Source organism: Canis lupus, chromosome 21 (assembly GCF_003254725.2).
Source record: "Canis lupus dingo isolate Sandy chromosome 21, ASM325472v2, whole genome shotgun sequence".
Taxonomy (NCBI): domain Eukaryota; kingdom Metazoa; phylum Chordata; class Mammalia; order Carnivora; family Canidae; genus Canis; species Canis lupus.
The window spans coordinates 23,919,052-23,943,690 of NC_064263.1; the positions used below are offsets into that span (position 1 = coordinate 23,919,052).

General features: G+C 49.9%; 1 non-coding gene across 1 annotated transcript; it reads left to right on the forward strand.

The window, feature by feature from the left end:
- The first annotated feature begins 21,012 nt into the window (after window positions 1–21,012).
- LOC112667999 (U6 spliceosomal RNA) lies at window positions 21,013–21,120 on the forward strand. Its single transcript, XR_003141380.3, has one exon. It is a non-coding gene; the product is annotated as a U6 spliceosomal RNA (small nuclear RNA).
- Window positions 21,121–24,639: the final 3,519 nt, after the last annotated feature.

The following is a 24,639-nucleotide window of genomic DNA, read 5'->3' on the forward strand; positions in this document are numbered from 1 at the left end:
GGTCCTGGGCTGGGGCAGGTGCAACGAACCTGGTAGCCTCCTGGTCCCCAATCCTGATCTTCATATTCTGATGCCAAGTCTGCCCTCTGGGTTTCCTGGGGAGGCTTCTTCCTCCTCCTCCAGCAGCTATGAAGCCACCTCCCCCTGTCCCTCCACGAACCCTGGGCTCTGGGAAATGTCAGTATTTCTGAGAAACAGGACGTGGCCTGTGGTTTAGGGCTGGCCTGGGGGTAAGGGAAGGCCTGGGGCCCCACCAGGCACAATGGTGTCTCTCTGCAGGGCAGGCCCAACCACCCCCCTTCCCCTCACTCTGGTCCCTGGAAGACACACTGCCTGTCTTCCCCTCCTGCAAGGCCAGTTCATGGAAGATGGACAGGAGGTGCTGCAGGCGGCCGACTGACGTTGGAAGGGGTGGTGTGGTATGTGTTCCTGTGTACAGGGAGTTATCTCAGACCTTCTAGAATGGGATTTAGGACCTAGATGTCTGCCCCAGCTCAAGGCTGCTTGAATGACCATATGACCTCTGACGTCTCTCCCCAGTCCTACCTTTCACCTCCAACACAAAACAGAGCCACGACATTCGCCCAAGGTCCAATAGTGACCTAGAGTTGGGCCCTTATAGGGTCTGACTTCCGCGTCTACCTCCTCTCCACGCCCTATGATGTCAGGGCTGGAGGGGAGATCGGCCTATTCACCAGCTCTTCTGCTGCCCCCCTCCCGCCCCCTGAACCACTCCCCTCCCCAGCAAGTCTCGCCTGCCACCCCAGAGCCATATTTCAGAAACACAAATCTGCTCTTTCTCCCCATGAAGCCCCTTCTTCGATGCCTTCCCTCCTGGTCCCTCAGGATCTGACTCCTATGGCCTCTTTGGCCCCAACTCCCCATCACCTCTCCTAGCAGCACGCTGAGATCCAGTGTGCTGCTCTACCTGACCAGGCTGGGATGGATCTGAGCTCCTGGAAGACTGGATCACAGATTCTGACACCATCAGGACATTCTCTGTTGCCCCCTGCGTACCAATCTGTTTTTCCCAACCAACTCTTTCAAGAAGCACATAGGACACCATGCACTGCTCAGGCTTCTAACAGCTCTCAATCAGACAGGGGACAAAGGATCTGCCCTTCCAATTCCCATAGAAAGATTCTGGAGAACGATGCTGGTTGGTCCATCTTGGGTACATAATCAACCTTAGGTGGTTAGGAATGAGGTATTAGAATCATGACTGGAGTAGAGGGAGCAGTTTCCTCAAATAAAGAGGTAGCAGCACACACATCGTCAGTAAAGGGGTAACCTTTACTATTCCCAGCTGCCACCACTACAACTTCGGACCACTTAAACCAGTGTCCTCTCTTCCACACCTTAAACACACTGTTCCTTCTTTCTGAAATGTCTTTCCCTAGTCTCTTCCTACAGTACTCCAGCTTATGCTCCAAATCCTCTTAGGAGAAAAAGGTCCCCCGGGCCTCTCTGCTGCCCCAACATTATTATATGCTCTGCTATAACCAAACACATGCTTTTGTATTGCAATGATCTGTTCCTGAGCCTTTCTTCCACTGGACAGTAAGCTCCTTGAGCCAGAGACCACATGGTCATCTGTGCATTCCCAGCCCCTAGTCCACAGGAGGCATTCAATGCATGCTTACTGAAGAAGGAAATGAGGGAAGGAGGAATGACATTGATGGCGAAGACAACAGTGGTGAAGTGTGGCTGACTGCTGATGTGGAAGAGATGCTCAGCAAGTGGTTATTGAGCCTTGAATGATCACCACTGCTATTCTTACTACCGTTACCTCCGCCGCCACCACCACCATGACTGCCACTCCACTACCAGGACCACCCCTCCCATTGCAGTGTCCAAATGGAACTTGCGCATCATATCCTAAATATTTAAAAGGTATAAATCAGACTACCAAATTATTAAATAAATATGTCCTATCTTCCTACCTTGACAAATATACCTTCCTAATGATTTAGAAGGCCAAACTTTAAATTTTCTGACTTCTTCTTTGCCAGAACAATGGAAACACACAGAGAGTTAACATTTGGCCCCTGATTTCCAGTTTTTAGTCTACCTCTCTTTTCTCTCTCTCTCTTTCTATCCCTCCCTCTCTCTTTAAAGTTAAATTCAATTTGCCAACATATAGTATAACATCCATTGTGCATCCCATCAAGTGCCCTCCTCAGTGCCCGTCACCCAGCTACCCCATCCCTCTACCCACCTCCCCTTCCACAACCCTTTATTTGTTTCCCAGAGTTAGGAGTCTCTCATGGTTTGTCTCCCTCTCCAATTTTTCCCACTCAGTTCCCCTCCTTTCCCTTGTAATCCCTTTCACTATTTTTTTAAAGATTTTATTTATTTATTCATGAGAGACACAGAGAGGGAGAGAGGCAGAGACATGCTCCATGCAAGGAGCCCGACATGGGACTCGATCCCGGGTCTCCAGGATCATGCCCTGGGCCGAAGGCGGCGCTAAACCACTGAGCTACCCGGGCTGCCCCCCTTTCACTATTTCTTGTATTCCACGTAGGAGTGAAACCATATGATGATTGTCCTTCTCTGACTGACTTACTTTACTCAGCATAATACCCTCCAGTTCCATCCACATCGAAGCAAATGGTGGGTATTTGTCCTTTCTGATGGCTGAGGAATATTTCATTGTGTATATAGACCACATTTTCTTTATCCATTCATCTGTCGAAGGACATCGTGGCTCTTTCCACAGTTTGGCTATTGTGGACATTGCTGCTATGAACGTTGGGGTGCAGGTGTCCTGGCGTTTCACTACATCAGTATCTTTGGATAAATACCCAGTAGTGCAATTGCTGGGTCATAGGGCAGCTCTATTTTTAACTTCTTGAGGAACCTCCACACTCTTTTCCAGAGTGGCTGCACCAGCTTGCATTCCCACCGACAGTGCAAGAGGGTTCCCCTTTCTCCACATCCTCTCCAACATTTGTTGTTCCCTGTCTTGTTAATTTTCCCCATTCTCACTGGCATGAGGTGGTATATCTCATTGTGGTTTTGATTTGTATTTCCCTGATGGCAAGTGATGTGGACATTTTTCCATGTGCTTGTTGGACATGTGTATGTCTTCTTTGGAGAAATTTCTGTTCATGTCTTCTGCCCATTTCATGACTGGATTGTTTGTTTCTTGGGTGTTGAGTTTGATAAGTTCTTTATAGATTGGATACTAGCCCTTTATCTGATATGTAATTTGCAAATATCTTCTCCCATTCTGTAGGTTGTCTTTTAGTTTGCTTGACTGTTCTTTTGCTGTGCATTAGTTTTTTATCTTAAGTCCCAGTATATCTTGATTAAGTCCCAATAGGTCCACCTTTCTTCTCATTTCAACTCTGCCCTAGAGTGTGAAGGGCCTCATGCACGCACAAGTAGACACCCCAGTCTGCATGCCTTTGGTGGTTTAAAAATATGTCCAGTATGATTTTATACTCCTCTCATTGAAAAGTCTGGCCCATGCCCTCTCCCCTTTAATCTGGGTGGGCTGTGACTCATTTTAGCCAACAGAATGAAGCAGGAATTATGCTGGGTGACTTCCAAGGCCAGAGCACAAAGGGTGATACAGCTACTGCTCTGTTTAATGAGATAGTTGCCCTTGGCATCTGGAACCAGTATGTAAGAAGTCTAAGTAACTCTGAGGTCGCCATGCTGTGAGGAAGCCCAAGCACCTGGAGGGGCCACACAGATACTCTAGTGGACAGCCCCAGCTGAGCTCCCAGTCAGCTCCCAGCATCGTCCATCTGATCTATGGATAAACACCTATCCAGATGATTCCAGCGACCAGCCACTGAGCTTTCCCAGTGGAGGCCCAGACATAGTAGAACAGAAACAGACCATTCCCATTGTGCCCTGCCCAAATTCCTGACCTGCAGAATTCATGAGCATTAAAAAAAAAAAAAAAAAAAAAAAAGCTTTTGTAATCTGCTCAGCTTGGGAGTAATTTGTTACCCAGTGATAGCAGCCAAAACAACATCCAAGCTACATCCAAGCCCACCTCCCTGGGTGAACTATCCCTTCTGAACAGTTGAAGAATAGACCTAGAGAAGAGGACAACGTGGTCCCGGTTGCAGACTTGGGCTGTTTGGACCGAGAATTCCGGGATCCTGGGTTCTCAGAGTGTGGGAAGGAGGGTGAGGGCACACCCTCTTGAACCCGTAGACTTCTTGTGTTATGGATAGGGGTCCAGCTGAAAGAAGGTCAGAGTGGAGCTGGGTCTGAGAGTGGTCCTACCCTCCACTATCACCACCACCTCCATCACCACCTACTACTACCAACACAGGGGATGCAACTGTCCCATGTGTCCCACTGTGCCCTTGGAAAGATCCCCATCTGGTGAGAGAGAAGGGGACATTTACAATGATGGAAGAAAGTACAGAGGCCATGAGAGACCACAACAGGGTGGGGGACAGGAGGAGTATCAGAGAAAGTGTCCTGGAAGAGGGGGCACCCAAATGTAGGCTTTAAAGAAGTAGCCAGGAGACGTGGAGAAATCCTGATCCAGTCCTGGGAAAGAGCACATTCAGGAGCCTGGGGACAAGTGGTACATTTGGGGAAGGGCAAGCAGATCAGGCTGACAAGAGAGCTGCTTTGGCCCAGGGCAAGCGGGGGGGTGGGAGTGGGTGGGAAAAACAGTCTCTAGAGTCAAGCCAAGAAAGAGAGGTAGGCAGGCAGGGGCCAGCTCTCCTAGGGCCCTTAAAACAGGGCTGATTCTCAGGGAAGATGTGCTGACCCAGCTGTCAATGTTGGTGCCTATCCTGATTGTCCAGGGCCCACTCCAAGCCAGTGTTTACTCTGAATATCACTACCCGTCCTCACCCCGCCCTTTTTCTTGAGCCTGGAAGGATTTTAAGCAGGGATATAACTCAATCAGATTTGTGTTTTACAAAGATCCGTCAGGCTTCTGTGGGAGAAAGACTTAGAGGGAGCCAAGAATGGAAGCTGAGCAATCCATGAGTAAGCCATCACAGCTACCAGTGAGAGAGGTGATGGCAGTCTGGACTACGGTGTGGCAACACACGGAGAGAAATAGATAGGGTTACTATTTAGAGGGTCGATCAACAGAAGCAAGGGTAAGCCAGACACAGCCCCAAGCTTCAATGAGCTCAGTGCAACAGAGAAAAAGCAGCGTGGATAAACACAGCAATTAAAATCAGCTCATTTAATCCTCACCATGAATCTCAGAGGCAGGTACCAATATTCCCCTTTTGCAAATGAGGAAAAGTGATGACCTGTGGCAGATACTCTTGGGTGTCCACCCAGCCGTCTCCCCTACCTCCTCCTCACTCACGGAACTCCATCTGGATAGAGGCTCAGCACCCAGGGTGAACCACTGACCAGTCTAAGCCAACCTTAGCAACCCAACTCTCCACTGCTGGTAACTGGTCTAGGGCTAGGTATGTGATCCAATTCTGGTGACATGTCGAAGGGGAGGATTTTCCACATCAAAGGAGAGAGTGACATGAGGAGAAATCCTGTGTGCTGCTGCCCTCTTTTGCTTTCTACTTCAGATGCTATCAGCTAAGGAGATGAGATATGGAGCTGCAGCAGCCATCTTGTGACTATGAGGCTGAGGATATGAAAGCCAGCAGTGCTGAGGAAGGCTGTAAGGAGCCAGAGTCCTCAATGACATCAATGACTCACACTGAGCCAATCTGGGGACCACCTACGTTTCTTGTTAAGCAAACAACAGATGTCCTTATAGCTTATGCCACCACAGCAGCACTGCCAATGACCTTCTCATCCTTTTAACATTTTCATACACACCGGCTCTACTCCCAGCAGCCAGCACCTGCTTCCCCTTGTCAGAGGATGACCTTCAGGCTGCTGGAGCCCACTCTGACTATGAGCATGGAAAGCCAGAAGAGCCTGGGAATTTACACCCCTGCCCTACCCAAAGGGAGGCCCTTAGCCAATGACAGAAGAGTATGGAGGTGTCAGTCCTCCAGCTGCCTTGCACTCACTGATCTGGCCAGCTCTGTGGGGTGATCTGCATTGTCCCCAGAGCTCCTCTGCAAGATGGAGCCAAAGCTCCTCTTTGTGGGACTTGGCTCGATCAAATTCCCCCTCCAGTCCCACTTCTTCACTCCCCTACTACTGGTTTGTCTTAGAAACTCTTCCTAATATGTTATTTTTCACATGACTCCTTGCCTTAAGTTCTGCTTTTAAGAATCCCAACCCAAGACAGCCACTACTAGTCAGATTTTCTGTACTTGCAGCCTAGAGTAACCTAACAGACATAACCCAGCAAGGGGAAGTTCTCGTAGCAAGTTTGTTCAAATGTAGTTTTCTGGCTTGCAAATCTTATGGTTTTTGTAAACACACTAATAAGTTGGTGATTAAAATTTATTTTTGTAAAGTGTTGTATTATAAACATAATTACAATGATAGCTAATTACTAATGAATAGCTCCCATGAACTAGTAGCAAGCTGTTAGCTTTACCTCAGTGACCTCATTTAAGCTTTACCAGAACTCTACAAGGTAGATACTATTTATATTTGTTTTCTATGCTGGGTAGCAAACTACCATAAATTTAGCCACTTAAAACACATTTATTATCTCACAGTTTATATATAGGTCAGGCACAGCTTAGCTGGGTTCTCTGCTAGGGTCCTAACAGTCCACGATCCAGGTATCCATAGGGGTGTGGTCTCATCCAAGGGGATGAGACCCACTTGCGAGCTCCCTCAGGTTATTGGCAAAATCTGTCTCCCTGTAGTCATAGGATTGAAGTCCTTGTGTTCTTGCTGGCTGTCTGCCAGGGGCCACTCAGTTCCTATAGACTATCAGGTGGTCTTACTTCTTCAAGGTTCAAAGTTTGGAGGAGAGTCTCTGACTCCAGAGAGGATCCAGTTCCTCTTTTAAGGGCTTTTACCTGATTCAATCAGGCCCACCCAAGATAATCTCCCTTCTGAGTGACTCAAATCTCATTCGGGATCTTAATCCTGCAAAATCCCTTCACCTTTGTCATATTCCACTGGCCAGTGGCAAATCACAGGTCCCACCCACACTCAAAGACAGGGATTATACAAGGTGTGAACATCACGGGGACCCTACAGACTGTCTACCACACTATTATTATCCAAATTGTGTAGTTAGGGAAACTGAGGCAACGACTTCAGTAATCTTACCCAAAGTCATACTGCCAATGAGTGGACATAGAATGTGTTTCAAACCTGTGCACTCCAGTTCAGAGCCTGTACTGTTAACCATGATCCTGCACTCATGAGCCTCTGCCCCAAGTTCTTTCCCTTTCCTTATGTCCCTGAATCCAGTCAATAATCATAAAAAGGAAATAGAGACTCAGAGAGGTTAAGAGACTCACCCAAAGTCACACAGTGGTGGAGTCAGGGTAACAAACCAGGTTGATCAAACTCTCAAGCCCAAGATTTTAACCAATGTTAAAGGTAGCATCTTAATAGAAGAATAGAGTGCTGAAAAAGTTCATGGGAGATGAAGGACACTCCACTGGAGCAGGTGTGGGGCAGGAATGGAGGAGGTAGCTTTTCAACAGGGTCATAAGGAAATTACAAAATTTGGCTATTTGAAATCAAGTCGGGAGGTGGTAAGGAGGAAGTATATCTCCAAAAAGGGAGAAAGCTTGGGCAAAGGCAAGGAAGCAGGAAAGCACAGGTGTTTGAGATGAGGTAGGGATGGAGGGTGGCTTCAGACCAAGCTGGGGGACTATGAGAAAGCAGGCTAGAGATGTGGCCAGGACCCAACTTGGAACACCAGGATAAGGAGTGCAGTCTTATGTGAAGGCAGTTGGGAGCCACAGCAGGATGTTGAGCAGCAGCAGCAGCAGCAGCAGCCATGCACCAAAATGCCTTTAGAGGTGTTAATGGCAGAGCATGGGAGAGGGAACTGTGAGAGTTTTCCTGCTTCTAATGGCCTTTTCCACTCAAGAACACCTTTGAGTCTCCCAAAGCCCAAGGAAGGAGGGTGGATGAATGAGGTCGTGCCCATTTTATGAGCAAGGACACTGAGATCCTGGAGGACTCTATGAGGGGAATGAGGCTAAGTAGCAGGCCCAAATGTCTCACTTCAGTCATGGTGCTGGGGAGATGGGAAGCAAGGACTGTGTTTTTCTTACAAAATACGGCTCATTCCTCCTTTGCACATCCTACACTCATGCACCAGAAGCAACACAGGGATTGTTCAAAATAAGGATTTTGAGGCTCCAAACCCAGAGGTTCTGATTCAGCAGGTGAGGAACGGGGCCAGGTTTTGGCGTTTTAAACAAGCACCCCAGGCAGACCGGAAGGTCCGTCCAGAGCACCCTTTTAAGAAGCTCTCGGGATCCCTGGGTGGCGCAGCGGTTTAGCGCCTGCCTTTGGCCCAGGGCGCGATCCTGGAGACCCAGGATCGAATCTCACGTCAGGCTCCCGGTGCATGGAGCCTGCTTCTCCCTCTGCCTGTGTCTCTGTCTGTGTGTGTGTGTGTGTGTGTGTGTAACTATCATAAATAAATAAAAAAAAAAAGAAGCTCTCAAGAGCATAAGGGTCAAAAATTTGGACTTAGAGTGGGGTCCACGACGCAGCCTCCCCCTACCCCACCCCTCGTCCCCCAACAAGGCCTTCTCCTCCTCCCTGTTCCTCTGGAGTCAGACCTCATCGACCGGCCCAACATTTTAAGAGCCAGCTGCTGGAGCCGGGGGCCCAGCGGTTTAGCGCCGCCTGCAGCCAGGGGTGTGACCCTGGAGACCCAGGATCGAGTCCCACAGGGATCGGGCTCCCTGCATGGGGCCTGCTTCTCCCTCTGCCTGTGTGTGTGTGTGTGTGTGTCGTGAATAAACAAATAAAATATTAAAAAAAAAAAAAAGCCGGCTGCCGGGCCGGGCGGAGCGCCGTTGCTGCGGGGGAAACTGAGGCCGGGGCGGCCGCGCGCCGCGGAGGGCGCGATTCGAACCCGCGGCGGGGCTCCGGGCGGGCTCCACTTCCCGCGGCCGCCAGCAGGGGTTCGCGGAGCCTGGGGATCCGCGGGCCGCAGGCGGGGGTCGGGGCCGGGGCGCTGAAGAACGGGGGCTTTGAGTTGCGTCTCCCGGCGCAGACCCAGACGCTAATTAAAGTCGCCTGGGCCGCGGGGGCGGCGGGGCGGGCACAAAGCCGGCTTTGAGCGGGCGGCGGCGGCGCTGGCGGGCGCGGGGCCGCGCCGCACAGGGGCCGCTTGTGGGCCGTGTTTGTTTTTGCTCGTAAAGCGGGCGGCCGAGCGGTGCCGGGGCGGCGAGGGGGGCCGGAGCCGGAGAGGGCCCCTGAGGCCACGGCCGCCGCCCCCGCTCGGCCCCGCTCGGGCCGCTGCGCTGGGCTCCCCCTCGCCGGCGGCGCAGCCCCGCCGGTCCCTTCCCGCGCTGGGCCTCAGTTTCCCCGTGAATCCCGCGGTGGCCCTGGTAGCCTCGCTGGGCATGAATGCTTACGAGCGCGCGCTGTGTTCCAAGGCCTGGGCTGAGGCTTCCGCCCCATTCGTTTTATTTAGTCCTCCACCTTCATTACTCTCCCCATTTTACAGATGAAGCTGGAGAGGTTGAGCGCCTTGCCCCCAAGGTCACGCAGCTCTCAATGAGACAGCCGGGCCTGGAATCCAAGCCTGTGACTCCAGGAGTTACAGGAGGCTGTCTCCCTAGCAGAGCAAGGCTAGGGCCAGCTGGAACTCACAGGAAGGTACGTTTCAGCAGGAAGAATTTTCCTAGTCAGAGCTTGCTCACTCCCTATCAAGGTGTCCCCGAGAATGAGCTCCCCAGCGCTGGGGTATTCAAGCAGAGTCCCAACACAACCAGTGGTGGCTCTCTGAGGTCCCTTCCAGCCCTGGTCTTTAGGATCCCTGGCTATGCAAAGAGGCGCTGCCCTGCAAGGGAGGCACCTTCCATCCTGGGCTGTCTTGGGCACTGGGGTTGGAGTGGGGACCAGGAAAAGATGGGAGCCTCCTCCTTGGAAGCCCCTGTGGTTGGAGGGATCCTCTGCTTCCATGGTCACAGAATCACTGAACCTTAGGCTCACACTCTGGGCCTTTACACTGCAGCCTCCAGTGATAAGAATCTGCTCCAGCCATATGGATCTCTCTTCCACCCACTTTTCACCTGACTTCTGCTCACGCTTTAGTTGTCAGCTCAGAGCAAGTTCCATTCTTGAGGCACCCACCGTTTGTCCTTTGGAATAACCCATCACAGTGGTAAGAACATCCTTGATGCCCTTGCCATCCCTGTCAGGTCAGGGCCCCTGAGGGTGGGACCATATGGGCTTGCCACCGGCCAGTCCCCTCCCTTGATGGACTGGGCCAGGAAGATGCATGGGGATCAGAGCTTCAGGCTCTATTAAGTCCTGTCTGGGGAACATGGCGTGAGGGTGGGTGCCATCAGAGAGATACAGAACCCTGGTGGGAGCTCAAGTTCACTGCTTAAGGAGGTGACAGACCAGGCAACTGACCGTGCCCATCCAGTGATGTGGGCACTGAAAGAAGTGTCCTGTGGCTGGGGGTCCCGCCACCCCTCTGAGACTGGACTCTAGCAACCTGAGCTCTAAGCCTCCCCACCTTCCTCCACCCCTACCCTCACCTCTACCCACCACGGGCATGGGTCTGCACGCAGATGGCTGTCCCCCCACTGATCCCAGCCACCTGCGAGGAGGAGAGCACGAATGGGGGGCGGGGGGGAGGAGAACCAGAAGGGTGGGTTTCTGCAAGACTCTCCCCCTCTCTAAGTCCTGGGAGCCAGAGCTTGGACAGAGACACTATTAACACAAAATTTGCAAACATGGCTTCTAAAAATAGCTCTGGCTGGCAAGGCCCACCTGGCATCGGCTGTACCTTCTCGCGGCTGCTGGCTGGCTCCCCTCGGAGTACCGCCTTGGTCTGTCAGCGAGCATGTCACTCTGCCCTCCCCCCACCCTGTTGGGAGGGCGGCTGGAACCTCAAGATGAGGCCTGGCCCAATCTGAAGAGGGTGGGGATGCACAGAGAGAGGGGGACCCCAGACAGTCTTGCCTATAAGGAGGGTGGGGGAGGCAGTTCTGCCCCATAGGGAGATCCCCCCAATGAGGGTTGGGGGTGGGTGGGTACATATGTACAAAAGGCAAAGCAGCATTTAAACTCCCGCAAGTGAAGACAGCCTGATCAGAGTAAAACATACCAAGAAGAAAGAAGGGACACCTGGATGGCTCAGCAGTTGAGCGTCTGCTTTCAGTTCAGGATGTGATCCCGGGGTCCTGGGATCGAGTCCCACACTGGGCTCCCTGCATGGAGCCTGCTTCTCCCTCTGCCTGTGTCTCTGCCTTTCTCTCTGTGTTTCTCATTAATAAATACATAAAATCAAGAAAAGAAGAAGAAGGAAGAAGAAGGAGAAGAAGAAAAAGGGAAGAAGGAAAGAAGAAGGAAAGAAAACTCCAGGGGGGAGGGCAGGGCCAGGAGTGTGGCCCCATGGTTCCCAAGAACCCAGATGGGGCAAGCATACAGTCACCCCCCAGCAAATCCTCAGGACCAGAGCACCAGGCAGTTACCCAAGAACCCCTCTTGTCCAGCCTTTTCATTGAACAAATGAGGAGGCTGAGGCCCGGCCTGGTGACATGACTTGCCCTGGATTCCTCAGCAAGGCAGTGGCAAGACAGGGCTACAACTCGGGTCGGTTGACCTGATGCCCTGTTCAGAGGCCTGCCTCTCTGCTGGCTGATGGGATGACTGTCACTGATAATGAGTGTCAAGATGCTCCTTTTCCATTGTGGGCTTATTTAGAAATGATTTTCTGAGCACCTGTTGTGTACTGGGTACACAATGGTAAACTGGACAGGTAGGTCCTGAATTCTGGTAAATTCCACTCCAGTCTAATGGCAAGAACTGCTCAGGTAGGCACAGAGCTCTGCTGTGTTCAAGGTGCTTCCTGTAAATGCACAGAAAAGAATACCTATTGTGTTCTTGAGTTTACAGTTGAGGAAACTGAGGCTTAGGAAGCTGATAACTTGCCTGAGGCCACCCAGTAGAGTTGGGAATAGAGCCTCCTTATGTTGCCTCAGGAGGCCTTGGGTTCCTTCGAAATCAGTGGGGATGGCTTGAAGGAGCCCACTCCCTTGCTCCTGGAAGCCTCCTGTTCTGGATGAGAGCTAAGAGGGCCCTGGGAGGCCCCAGGATCAAAAACACCAGATTATCCTGTAGGGCTTTGCTTTTGTTTGGATCCAGTGGCATCCCCTGGACCCATGACACAGGGAAATCCCAGCCCTCATAAGGGCATGGAAAGCCTGGCTGCTCCCGACTGGGCAGCTTCTACCCTGCTCTCCCTAGCCCTCCCCATGCATCCATCCAAGCAGATACAAATGCTCACTCCTGGAATAGGAAAGTAAAGCCAGAGCTATAATGTGCCTGGCTTTCACACAGGCCCCATTCAGGTGTCATAGCAGGGAGGGGTCATGACGGTCAGCAGATGTGAAGACACGTCACCTCCCTTGAAGGAGTCCTGGTGGCGCTGGGTTCCTCACAATAGCCCCTGGGCATTGCCCCCCTGTGGTCTCTCGATCCCTAAGCTCACCCTGGCTATGGACCTGAGTACCATTTCTTCCCCTTTGTGAATTCTACTCCATAACGGGCTCACTCCAGGTGAGTTTATCTGGGGTTTGTACGTTCACTCCAGCCATTTCCCCCACACCCACAGGGGCGCCTCACCACATCTACATCTTTCCACTTGCTGCCTAGAACTTTCCATGATGCAATGCTTGTCTTGAGTCCCCATTTATCACACACCTTACGGGCTGACAGGGCTCTGACCATGGGCCCAGGGAATAACTGGCTGTTCCACTCTGCCCACAGACTCTGAGGTCCATCTGCAACAGAGAACCATCCCCTACCTCAGAGGGCCTACTACCCGCACAGTGCCTTCTGATACAGATGGCCACTTTGGACACATAAATTGCCAGCTTTAAATTATATGTCCCTTCCACCCTAGCCACACTAGGTTAGATCTAAGAGAGACCAAGTGCTCTAAGAGGTGGACTGGCCCAGGAATACTACCCCAAGGGGCACTCCAGGGTAAATAGAGGCAAATCCAATCTGAAGGCACAAAGGATATTTGCAGCCCTGTCCAACATTTTCTTTTGATGAAAAGGGTAGGTAGGCAGGGTAGGTAACTACGCTACCCTGCCCCTTTTCAAAGAAGCAGTGCTGGGCAGGTGTTTGCATTGGGGAGGCCGCTGATGAGACCAGAGGTAGTCAAGTGAGGTGATCTGCTTGCCAGTGGTGGAATAGCTCAGTCTTCTGAATGCTTCCTGCAGGGGTCTGGCCTGGGACCTGCCATAGCAATGGGCAGGTGAAAGTGGAGGAGGATGGAGCATATGGAGCTGTCTTGGTGTCTGAGCCATTCCCAGTTCTAGGCCATGCATTTCTCCTCCGGCCCACCCCCAGGCCTCTAGAGAAGAAATCCTAAGATGGCCTGAGAGCCCAAGGTCCTTGCAACCAAAATGTGTGTCTAGGTAATAGATTCTGTTTCGTAGGGAACTTAAATGGGAGGCCCAGAGAGTGGGCAGAAAAGAGTACAGACGAGTGGGAGGCTGAGTCATGGGACGAGGAGAGCCTAATCTGGGATTGGGGATGACCTGGAGAGGGCTCTGTTAGGGGCTGCCAGGCCAGCAGAAGTACAGTTTTTTTTTTTCAAAGATTTTATTTATTTATTCATGAGAGAGATTGAGAGAGAGAGAGAGAGAGAGAGAGAGAGAAAGGCAAAGATACAGGCAGAGGGAGAAGCAGGCTCCATGCAGGGAGCCCGACGTGGGACTCTATCCTGGGTCTCTAGGATCAGGCTCTGGGCTGAAGGCGGCGCTAAACCGCTGAGCCACCCAGGCTGCCCCAGAATTACAGTTTAGACACTGATTCAAAATGACTGTGTTGCCTGAGAAGTCTTCTTGCCATCCCCCACCTCCCCCACAGTACCTCAGTGGGTACTTGAAACCTGAGTGACCCAAATTTACCACTGGACTCTGACAAAAACTCTCAGGTTTGAAGGGAGAAGGCCTGACCATGCTGTCAAATGCCAGGTGACCCAGATAAGTCACTCAGCCTCTCCCAAACTCAATTTTCCCATCTGGAAATTGGGGAGACCAATCCCAGTTTCTCCAAATCCTCCCACAAGACATGATGTTGGCAGGGGGCAGGGGTTGTGCGAATAAAATGAGATCACAAATTGGAAACCACACGGAGACTCAGCATCCAATTACACGTGATTCATCATTTATGACCTCACCCGCGTGAAAACACCAAATGGCAAATCCTTGCCTTTTGCCCTCACTCAGGTTAGAGATTATTCAGTTATTTGGTCAACGGATACAGAAAAAGCCACACTTGGGTGCCTGGCACCATTTGGGTCTTTAGAGGCACAAAAGAAAAAGATCCCAGCATAGCCCTCCAAGGGCTTACAGTCTGTCTGGAAGATGAAGTTCAGACAAAACCTAATCACCACCATTTTTTGGCGCCCTCTATGCCAGCACTGTGCAGTGTGCTCTGTACATGATGTTTCATTGTACCGATCACTGGTGGGTGGTATTATCCTCTGTCCACAAGAGAGGAACCTGAGATTCAGTGCGGCTACTGGGGACGCTTGTCCAACTCCATATAAATTACTGGAGGTGAGGCATCAGCACTGTGGTCTTTGCAGTTTCCCTGGCATTCTGTGGATACTGTTAAGTGGGGTCTGCGTGCAGCAGGAGGTGTTGCCCATTATTACTCCCTGAAGGCTGCTCTGGCCTGGCCCTGTGCTGGGTGCTGGCATCCGCATCAGAATTTTCAGCTTTTACTTAAAAACATGTGGTCTGGCCAGAACTGCATTTCAACCCCATATCTCCTGGTTCTCCCTCCCAGTGTACACACCCCTACCCTGGCACATCTGACCTCTCACGAGTAAGAACTGCAGCTCCTATGTGTGCATGCATCTAGCTCCTCAGAAAGATTATGAGCTCTGAGTTCAACAGGTTAGAGAGACTGAATCCTCCTCATCTTTGACCCTTCATGGGGTCAAGCCCTGGGTCTAAGAAGTGGAGTGCAACTTAGGGTCTTGGCAATAGTGGCCCAGTGCGAGCCCAGGGTGTCTGCAGGAGTCACACAGCTGCCATTTACTGTAGTTAAATGTGTGTGCCAAACCTCGTGCTGGGTCCTTGCCCTGCGTTGTCTTATCTAATATGTACATAAAATGTTATTGCCATCCAATTTTACAGATGAGGATATGGAGGCTTAGAGAGGTTAGTGACTTGCCCAAGATCACACAACTAGTAAATGATGGAGCCAGGCCTCGGTCTTGTCCCCTGATTCTGTACATCCTACAGCAGCCTTTTAAGCAAAGATCAAATCTTCCCGCGGACATTTAAAACTTTTAGCAGGATGACCGCAAAACCATCAATCAGAAGGGTCTCCTTCCTTACTGTACTTCTCAGATCTCACCACCTGGAGCCCTTCCCTCTGCAAGGAGCTCTAGCACATAAAGGATGGGGGGATGGAGACTGAGGACAGTTAGGAGGGGAGAGAAGGGAGCAAGGGATATCCCAAAACAAGAAAAGTGGGACACTGGGAGAGAGGCCAGCATCTCCTCAGGACCCACAGGTTTGTTTCTCCCCTTCTACATGCTGCAGTCCGTTGACCCAGTGCCAGACTGTGAATGTTACCCCGAGCAAAGCGCAGTCTACTCCCCCCTCCACTGGGAGCCCCCACCCCGCCCTCCCTAGAAGGAGCGGGCTTCAGAGACCTTGCCAGCTCCCACACTCTGGCCCGGAATGGCAGCTGCTTGGCCTTTGCCCACCCTGCTCGTGGTCCTCCTGCCACGAGCGCTCCCTTGCTGCGGACAGGAGAGTGGCACCCACCAACCCCCCTGATCACCCTCACAGCACACCAGTCCTCTGGAAGCAGGGAGAGATCCAGCCTTGGGGGTGCTCCATAGCAGGAAGGGTCTCAAGAGCAGGGGAGTAAGAGGCAGGACCCTTGGGTTCTGGTTCTGGTTCCACTTTGTCTAGTGTTGTCGGGCAGACTAGTTTTCGTCTCTCAGCCTATCTCCTCAGCTGTGAAATGGGGGTGGAGGGCCTAGCCTCTAAGCACGCTTCCAGTCCTGACAGTGGAGGAGTTAGCTGCAGCAGAGCAATTCCAGGCTTGAGCAGGGGAAGTTGGGGGCAGGCTTTGAGGCCCCTGGACAGCAGGGCCTCGGGCACTGGCTGCTGTCTCCACCTGGGCAGCTGCTGGGGCTGGCTGAGCAGCACGGAGAAGAGGGCCAGGGGCCTTGAGAAGGAGAGGTGCCTGACAGAGGAGACAGGGATGACAAGGGAAGAGGTTGAGTGGGAGAAAAGGGAGAGGTGGAGACAGAGAGGGAGAGAGGATGAACAGGCTGGTCAGACTGGCAGAGCAGGAGGCAGGGGAAGGGCTTAATCAGATCCCCTGCTGCACACCTGAGGCAGTTAGCACCAACGGTGGCGTGAAGGGGAGGCCAGTGCAAAGCTTCTTGCTATTTTTCATAAGAAAAAATTGGGGCCCCCACCAACTGTGGGAATATTCAGGACCCCATGATGTCTCTCCTGAACTCTTCTGGTACAGAATTGTAAAATCACACAGACATCAACTAAGTAAAAGTGATATGTACAGAGAAAAGCCTAGAAGGACCACTGATCAGGGAGGGAGGGAACACAACGGGAAAGAGGTACACCAGACATCAATTATATATGTAATCGCTTATTTTTAAGCCAGAGAGCAAGTACACAGGTGTTGATAATATTATTCCTATACTTCTCCACATGTTGACATATTTTATTAAAAAAGAAATCCCTGTACGGGAATTTGCCAGTCTTTTTTTTAAAATATTTTATTTATTTATTCATGAGAGACCCACAGAGAGAGGCAGAGTCATAGGCAGAGGGAGAAGCAGGCTCTCTGTGGGGAGCCCAAAGTGGGACTCGCTCCCAGGACCCCAGGATCATGACCTGAGCCAAAGGCAGAGGCTCAACCACTGAGCCACCCAGGCATCCCACATCTGCCAAAATCTTAATGGTGGTTCTTTGGGAGAATGGGATTATCACAATTGTTACTATCTCCTTTTAATTCTGGTATTTTCCAAATGTTCTACATTGAACATATATGGAAAAAAATAACTAAACCCTTTAAAATAAATTTTTCCTGCTACGACCATCTTTTTAGTCTTCAGTGGAAATTAAACACAACTGTCTGAGCTACCTCATCCTCAAATCCTTTCCCTCATCACTTCACAGGCTCAGTAAACCATCAGCCCCTCTGCATTCTTCCTCCCTACCCTGAAGCCCATGCTTCTCCAAGGCAAGGCTTCCAGCCCTCTTTGTTCCTCAACCCAGTAATGCTCTAGGTAGAGAGGAAAGATTATTAGGTTAAATATAAGACAGAAAAGGGCTTGAGACTTTACTGGTTTGGGCACTTGACCACTCAAATTTTATTTTCCCTTATTTCTCTTTTTCCTTATTTTATAAATATATAAAATAACCCAAGATTTTTGTGAGGCCCCAATAAGATAATACATATAAAGCATTCAGCATTAATGAACAGGGCCTAAAATATAGCAAATATTTAATCATTATCATTATCATTGATGACTGCCTACTGCTTCCTCTAGGAAGCCTTCTTGACTTGATGAAAGAAATATTTCATCTTGAACTGGGCACCAAGCTGGCTTTCTCCTCCTGGCAAAAAACCTGGATCCCAGTCTCAACTCTGTCAGTAGCTATGTGACATTGAGCAAGCTCCTCCCCTTCCCAATGCTTTAGTTTCCTCATCTGCAAAATGGTAGGCTTGGACTTCCTGTTCCAATAGTCTATGACTAGGGTAACCATATAAACCAGAATTTTTTTTTTAAGATTTTATTTATTTATTCATGAGAGACACAGAAAGAAAGAAAGAAAGAAAGAAAGAAAGAAAGAAAGAAAGAAAGAAAGAAAGAAAGAAAGAGAGAGAGGCAGAGACACAGGCAGAGGGAGAAGCAGGCTCCACGCAGGAAGCCCGACGTGGGACTCCATCCCGGGTCTCCAGGATCACGCCCCGGGCCGAAGGTGGCTCTAAACTGCTCGGCCACTGGGGCTGCCCAAGCCAGAATGTTTTTGAGAGAGAAATGGGCACTATCAATAATCATTTAGGGATGACAGGTTTAAGGCAGAACCTGGCATACTGGGAAGTCTGGTCATTCCATGCTTCAGAGATCTATTATTTCCTTGCCCACCAGTGTGGTAGGCAAAATAATTCTTCCTCTCCCAAAGATGGCCACTTCCTAATCCCTGGAAACCTGAGGTTATGTTAGATCACCTGACGTACGGAATTAAGGTTATAGCTCAGTTGACCTTGAGAGGAGTCAACTGGATTATCTGGGTGAGCCCAATGTAATCACAAAGATCCTGATAAACTAAAGAGGGAAATAAAAAAGAGAGTGCCAAAGTGAAACACTGTAAGAAAGGCTTGACCAGCCATTGCTAGCTTTGAAGATGGGTCCAAGGAATGTAGGCAGCCTCTAGATGCTAGAAAAGGTAAGAAAATGGATTTTCCCCTAGAGCCTCCAGAAAGGGATACAGACCTGCTGATACCTTGATTTTAGCCCACTGAGGCCCATTTTGAACTTCTGACATCCGGAACTGTGAGACAATAAGTATGTTGTTCTCAGCCACTAAGTTTGTGGTGATTTGTTTGTTATAGCAGCAATAGGAAACTGATACACCTAGTATGGCTCAGCGGGTCCCTTTGGTTGGCTGTTCCATGAGTGCTGTCCTTGGAGCAGAGACAGAGAACTGTCTAAGCACCAGGAGAGCTGGATTCTAGTCCCTGCTCTGATATTAACTCACTCGGTTTTTTCTGTAAAGTAGGGAGATAATAATCCCTGCCTCATCTATCTTTGTGGTGGTGAGTGGGTGGAGTGTCCCACATTCACTGACTTATTCTATGCTCAACTCTGTGCTGGGGGCTGGAGCTAGTCCCAACCTCATCTCTGCTCTTGAGATGAGTAAAGAGACAGACATGTAAGCAGGTAATTAAAATATAATGTGATGAACATAAGGAGAGATTTTTTTTTAAGATTTTATTTTTATTCATGAGAAACACACAGAGAGAGGCAGAGATATAGGCAGAGAGAAACAGGCTCCCTGTGGGGATTCCGATGCGGGACTCGATCCCAGGACCCCAGGATCACTACCTGAACCAAATGCAGATGTTCAACCACTGAGCCACCCAGGTGTCCCATAAAGAGAGATTATTATAAGTGTACACTGAGAAATATATAAGCCCACCTGCTGGGAGTGGGGGCTCCCTATCCAGTCAGGGCAGGCTCCATAGAAAAGGTGATGTCAGAGCTGGGTCCTAAAGGATGAGTAGGAGAAGCCAGGCAGAGCAGACAAGGAGGACAGGAAAAGAGAAAGAACAATCCGGACAGAACAGCAGAGAAGCAAGTCCCCAGAGATATGAGTCAGCATGGGTTGGGGGACAGAGGTACAAGCAGCTTCATGGTGTTGATGTAGAAAGCCTGAGTGTAAATGGGATGCTATGAAGATTAAGTAGAATGATGGGTTAAGGCATGACAGGAGCACAAGGTTGCATTATCGGTCTGTGTGTCCCCCAGACCCGTGCTGGGTCAGGAGACGATCTGTAATGCACAATTCCTCTTGACCCAGCTTGAGTGATCTCTCCTGGTTGTCTCATCCTCACATTCCCCCCAGACATGTGCCAAAAGCCTGGCAGCTGCCCCAGCCTACTGGGGGGGATGAAGCCGTGCAAAATTACAGCCACTGAAAGAGGCCGGCGTGACCTCAGGAGCTGAGTTTCATCATTCTGAAATCATGCTCCTGGCCTTAGTCAGAGGCAGAGAGGTGGGGAGGAGAGGGTGGGAAAGCAGAGCGGGTGGCAGCAGGTTTGGGCGAGGTGCCGGGGCTGAGGAAGAAAGCAGCTGGAACCAGCAGGGGGTGAGATTCCAGCTTGGATTGTATCCATCATGCTGTGTGACCTCAGGCCAGATCCTTGCCCATGCTGGGTCTCTCTGGGCAGGATGGGTTCTTGGTGCTGTTCCCAAGGCCTGTCCCAACTGGAGCCTCCTTGTGGAGGTAAGAACCCTGGGGTTCTGCTGGTCACTCCTGCGGATGTGGTTCTTTGTAGATGAGTAGGAGCCTGTGCCAGGCCTGTCAGGGTTTGGAGCAGGACTCTGTAGGCTTCTCAGTAGCATCCACATTTCCAACAGGGTCATGCCTTTGTGAAACACACGAAGCTAACTGACTTCTATCAGGCAAAACCTATAAAGATGTCTCTAAGCTTTGGGTTACCTAGCCACACTACCCAGATGTGCTTCCCATTTGCATTCTGCATCCTTGTCCAGTTCTTTAAGACGTAGTTCCTGAGTAAGGCTGAGTATCTTAATTTGCTGCCATTTCCTCACAATTCTAGAGGCTAGAAGTCCAAGATCAAAGTGTTGTTAGGGTTGTTTTTTTCTGACGCATCTCTTTGGCTTGTACATGGCCACCTTCTGGCTGTGGCTTCACATGGTCTTTCCTCTCTGTGTCCTAATCTCCTCTTATAAGGACACCAGTCATATTGGATTAGGCCCATCCTGTGATTTCATTGAACTCAATTACCTGTCTAAAGACCTTATCTCCAAGTTCAATCACATTCTGAGATACTGACGGGGACCTCAACATATGAATTTTGAGGGCGACACAATTAGGCCCATAACACCGGGCTTTGGAATCGCTAGTGGAGCTTTTCTAAGTACAGATGTCTGGGCCCATCTCCAGAGATCTGAGTGTAAACTCCATGAAGGTGGGCCAGGAGATTTGCCCATTGCCATATCCCTACTGCCTAGAACTGTGTCCATCCAGCACGTGGTATATGCACACAAATATTTGTGGAATGAAAGGATGATTTAATAATCTTGGGATGGGGCCCGTGTGTGTGTCATGTACAAAGTTCCATAGTTGATTCTGATTCACCAGGGGGTGAAATCCCCTGAGATGTGATTGGATTTCATCTTTCCTGTTGCTGGATGGGAAGCCTAAGGTTCAGTCAGGAGTGCTTGCTTTGGCAGCACATTTACTAAAATTGGAACAATACAGAGAAAATTAGTATGGCCCCAGCACAAGGATGACAAGGTTTAGTAAGGAAAAGAAATAGCAAGCCTAGCACTCTACAAAGAATGTGGGCTCGTTGGGTCTACCCCAGCACCTCTCTAGAACATGAGGGCAAAGGGAAGGTTGGACCTGACACTGCCTTTTGTACCTCTTTATCTAGTTATTCATCTGTATTCCTTATAATATCCTTTATAATAAGCTGGTAAACAGAAGTAAATGTTCCTCTGAGTTCTGTGGCTGCTCTACCAAATTAATTGAGCCTGAGGAACATGTTGAAGGACCTTCCAGTTTATAACCAGTTGGCCAGAAGCATAGATGGGGGCAGTCTTGTGGGCCTGAGCCCTTGACCCACTGGATTGGATGCTATCTCCAGGTCGACAGCATCAGAATTGACTTAATGGCTTGGTCATGTTGGAAAATACACGTTGGACCTGCCTTTAGCACCCTTCACATATGGCCCCTGCCAACTCCCGGCCTCACCCACCCTCACCCCTGCCCAGCCTGTGCTTTAAGCCACATGACATCCAGCACCATTTCCCTGATCCTGTCATGCCGCTTACCTTCTCATCTTAGTGTGGGCTTCCCGGAATGCCTTTCCCCACCTTTTTGCTTAGGCAGTGTCTCCTCGAGCTGCACTGGAGCTCAATGCCTTCTCTCACTGCCCAGGCTGGGGGTAGTGGGGGCATCCTCTGGGCCTCTAGAGTCCCCTGTGCTGCCCTGTTATCCTATGCTGATCACCCTGGTGGCAAATGCCCATTTGGGTGCCACCTCCACCAAACTGGGAGCACCTGCATACAGGGCTGAGCTGGTAAGTAGTAGCTTGTGACTTGATGCCTTGTACAAGGCTCTGAGTTTAAGTCCTCAGCAAGTTTTCAGGGATTGAAGAGTGAATGAATAGCCATTGGTGGCTGAATGGGACCTGCTTTTGTAGCTCCTGACCTCACCTTCACCCCCCTATGTCCCAGGCCACTGCCTAGGGAGCATCTCTGAGGCAGCCTGGGGCAGCGGGTGAGCTCTCTGAACTGGCCAGTGCAGAGCAGAGGCGGGGAAGCAGAATCTTAGCCTCAGGTGGAGACCTCAGGCCGGTAGGGCTGGCCAGGAAGTTCAGAGAGGTGAGAGGGCAGTGGCCCCAAGAAGAAGAGACTGGAAAATACTAGTAATGGGGAAAGAAGGAGGGGAGGGAGGAGGTGGGCAGCTGAGAGGTCAGAGACTCAATTTTTGTTCTCAGAACTGTGGTTCGGCCTCAGAGAAGCTCCCCTGATCTGACCTTTCAGCAAGTTTCTGCTTCTGGGACTCGGGTTCTTCAACTGAAAACAGGGGCAGGCAGGCTGGACTAGATGGTCATTAACGTCTTCTCTAGCCCTGGCCAAGAAGATTCGAGAAAAGTGTGGCTGTCTTAAAGGTACTATTTGAGAGGACTGTGTCTAGGCTGGCACAAATTTCAGGGGCTCCCATCTAGCCAGGCATTGGAAGGACGTGTCTCGGGGCCTGAAAAGAACTGGAAGCAGCCTCCCCACGCCTCCTGCGCTGGAATTGGCCCAGAGTCCCAGCCTCCCCACGCCTCCTGCGCTGGACTTGGCCCACAATCCTGGCAGGCCCAGTGTGGCCCTGAGCACTAATGAGGCTGGCCACCTGGGGAGCCATAGACACTCAGCCTGGCCTATTTTGTGGTGAAACCAGGGTCACTTTTCTGCCTAACCCTGAGGTGATACTCCTGAATGTGGCCTGGGGGCTGGCAACACCATTCACAGGCCACCTGGAACCCTAAGGAGTACATCTGGTTGGGTGGGGACTGAAGGAAGCTCCAAGCCGCAGAGGCCCAGGGACCAGGTCTTGGGCCATGTGGACAACCTTTGTTGGCTCCACACCCCCTGGGTCCTGCCCTGCCAGGACAGGGCCTGCTGTCCTGGCTCTTGCCTGTAACTATTCCCTGAGCCGTGATTTCTGATTCTATTGGTGAAGACAGGCCTCTTGGGATGAGCCAGTTGGCCCCTCTCGGTTATTTGCTTCTCAAAGTTGGAAAAACTACGTTGTGCACCTGGCAGTACTTGCCGCTGCTGGGTTTTTTTCCCTTTTTTCTTTTTTTTTAAGAAACAGAAAGTAACCCCTGTGCTTACTGCAACCAAATCCATTTTATTGGCCTTCTGCATCTCCCACTGCAATAATAACAACCCCTTACATTTGATGAGTCTTTTACGGTTTACAAAGCACTTTCTTATGCATTCTTTCTTTTGGTCCAGCAACAGTTTTGGGAAAGAGGGCTGGGATTATTATACCCCACTACAGGTGAAGAAAGAGCCTCAGATAAGATCAGCTGCCCGAGGTCACACAGCAAGATGGAGGAGTTTAAAGCAAATGATCTGGGTCCTCTGACTGAGTCCTCAGTTCTTTCCCCAGTACCACACACCCTTCATGGCACTTGAATGCCCAGGGTCTTAGACACCCTCTTCCAGAAACAAGGGCAGAGGGCTCAGCTACCTGCAACCTGGACTTATTTCTGAACTTCTTTCTTTGGTGAATGTAACCATCACCTCTCCTTTCTGATCACCTCTAAGCCAATGGCTCTCACATCTGTGCTTTCCTCTGGGACCTGAGAGCTTCAGATCCTACCCTGTGTCTCCAGGTCTCTGTAATGTTCCCACCTGCCCCTCACTCACCCAGCTTAGAAAATTCAGCTTTACCATATTTTCATGTCTCTTTCACCTTCTAAATCCAGTTGGCATGGGTATTTTACTTATTAATTCATTTATTCACCCAGGCAGTACTAATATATGCTAAATCTTTACAGTCTATTCTGCATCCCATTTTTACATTATACTTAGTCTTCTGTGTCTGGTTTCTTTCCCCTAGAATAATGTTTATAGGGTCCATCCATGTTGCAGTATGTATCAGTACTTTATCTTTTTATAGCCGAATAATATTCCATTGTACATATCTACCACTTTTATTTATCTATTCATCAGTTGATGGATACTTGAGTTGTTTCTACTTTTTGGCTATTATGAATAATGCTGCTATGAACATTTGTGTACACTTTTCTATGCTTTATTTCTTTGGGTATATACCTAGGAGTAGAATTTCTGGGTCATATGGTAACTATAAACTGCAGAACTGCCTTCCAAAATGGCTGTGCCATTTTACATTCCCACTAGCAAGGTATTAGGGTTCCAATTTGTCCATGTCCTCACTGACACTTGCTATTGTCTATCTTCTTTATTATAGCCATTACAGGGGGCATAAAGTGCTTTCTCATTGTAATTTTCATTTGCATTTCTCTAATGAATAACGATGCTGAACTTTTTTTTAAATATGTTTTTGGCCATTTGTATGTTTGAGAAATGTCTGTTCAGACCCTTCACCTATTTTCCAGTTGGGATTATTGTCTTTTTACTGTGGAGTTGCAATTGTTCTTTATGTATTCTGAGGATACAATTCCCTTATCAGATAAATGCAAATATTTACTCCCATTGGTGGGAGGTCTTTTCATTTCCTGAGAGCATCCTTTAAAGTCCAACTTACCTATCTTTTCTTTTTTTTTCTTTTTTTCTTTTTTTTTTTTTTTTTACCT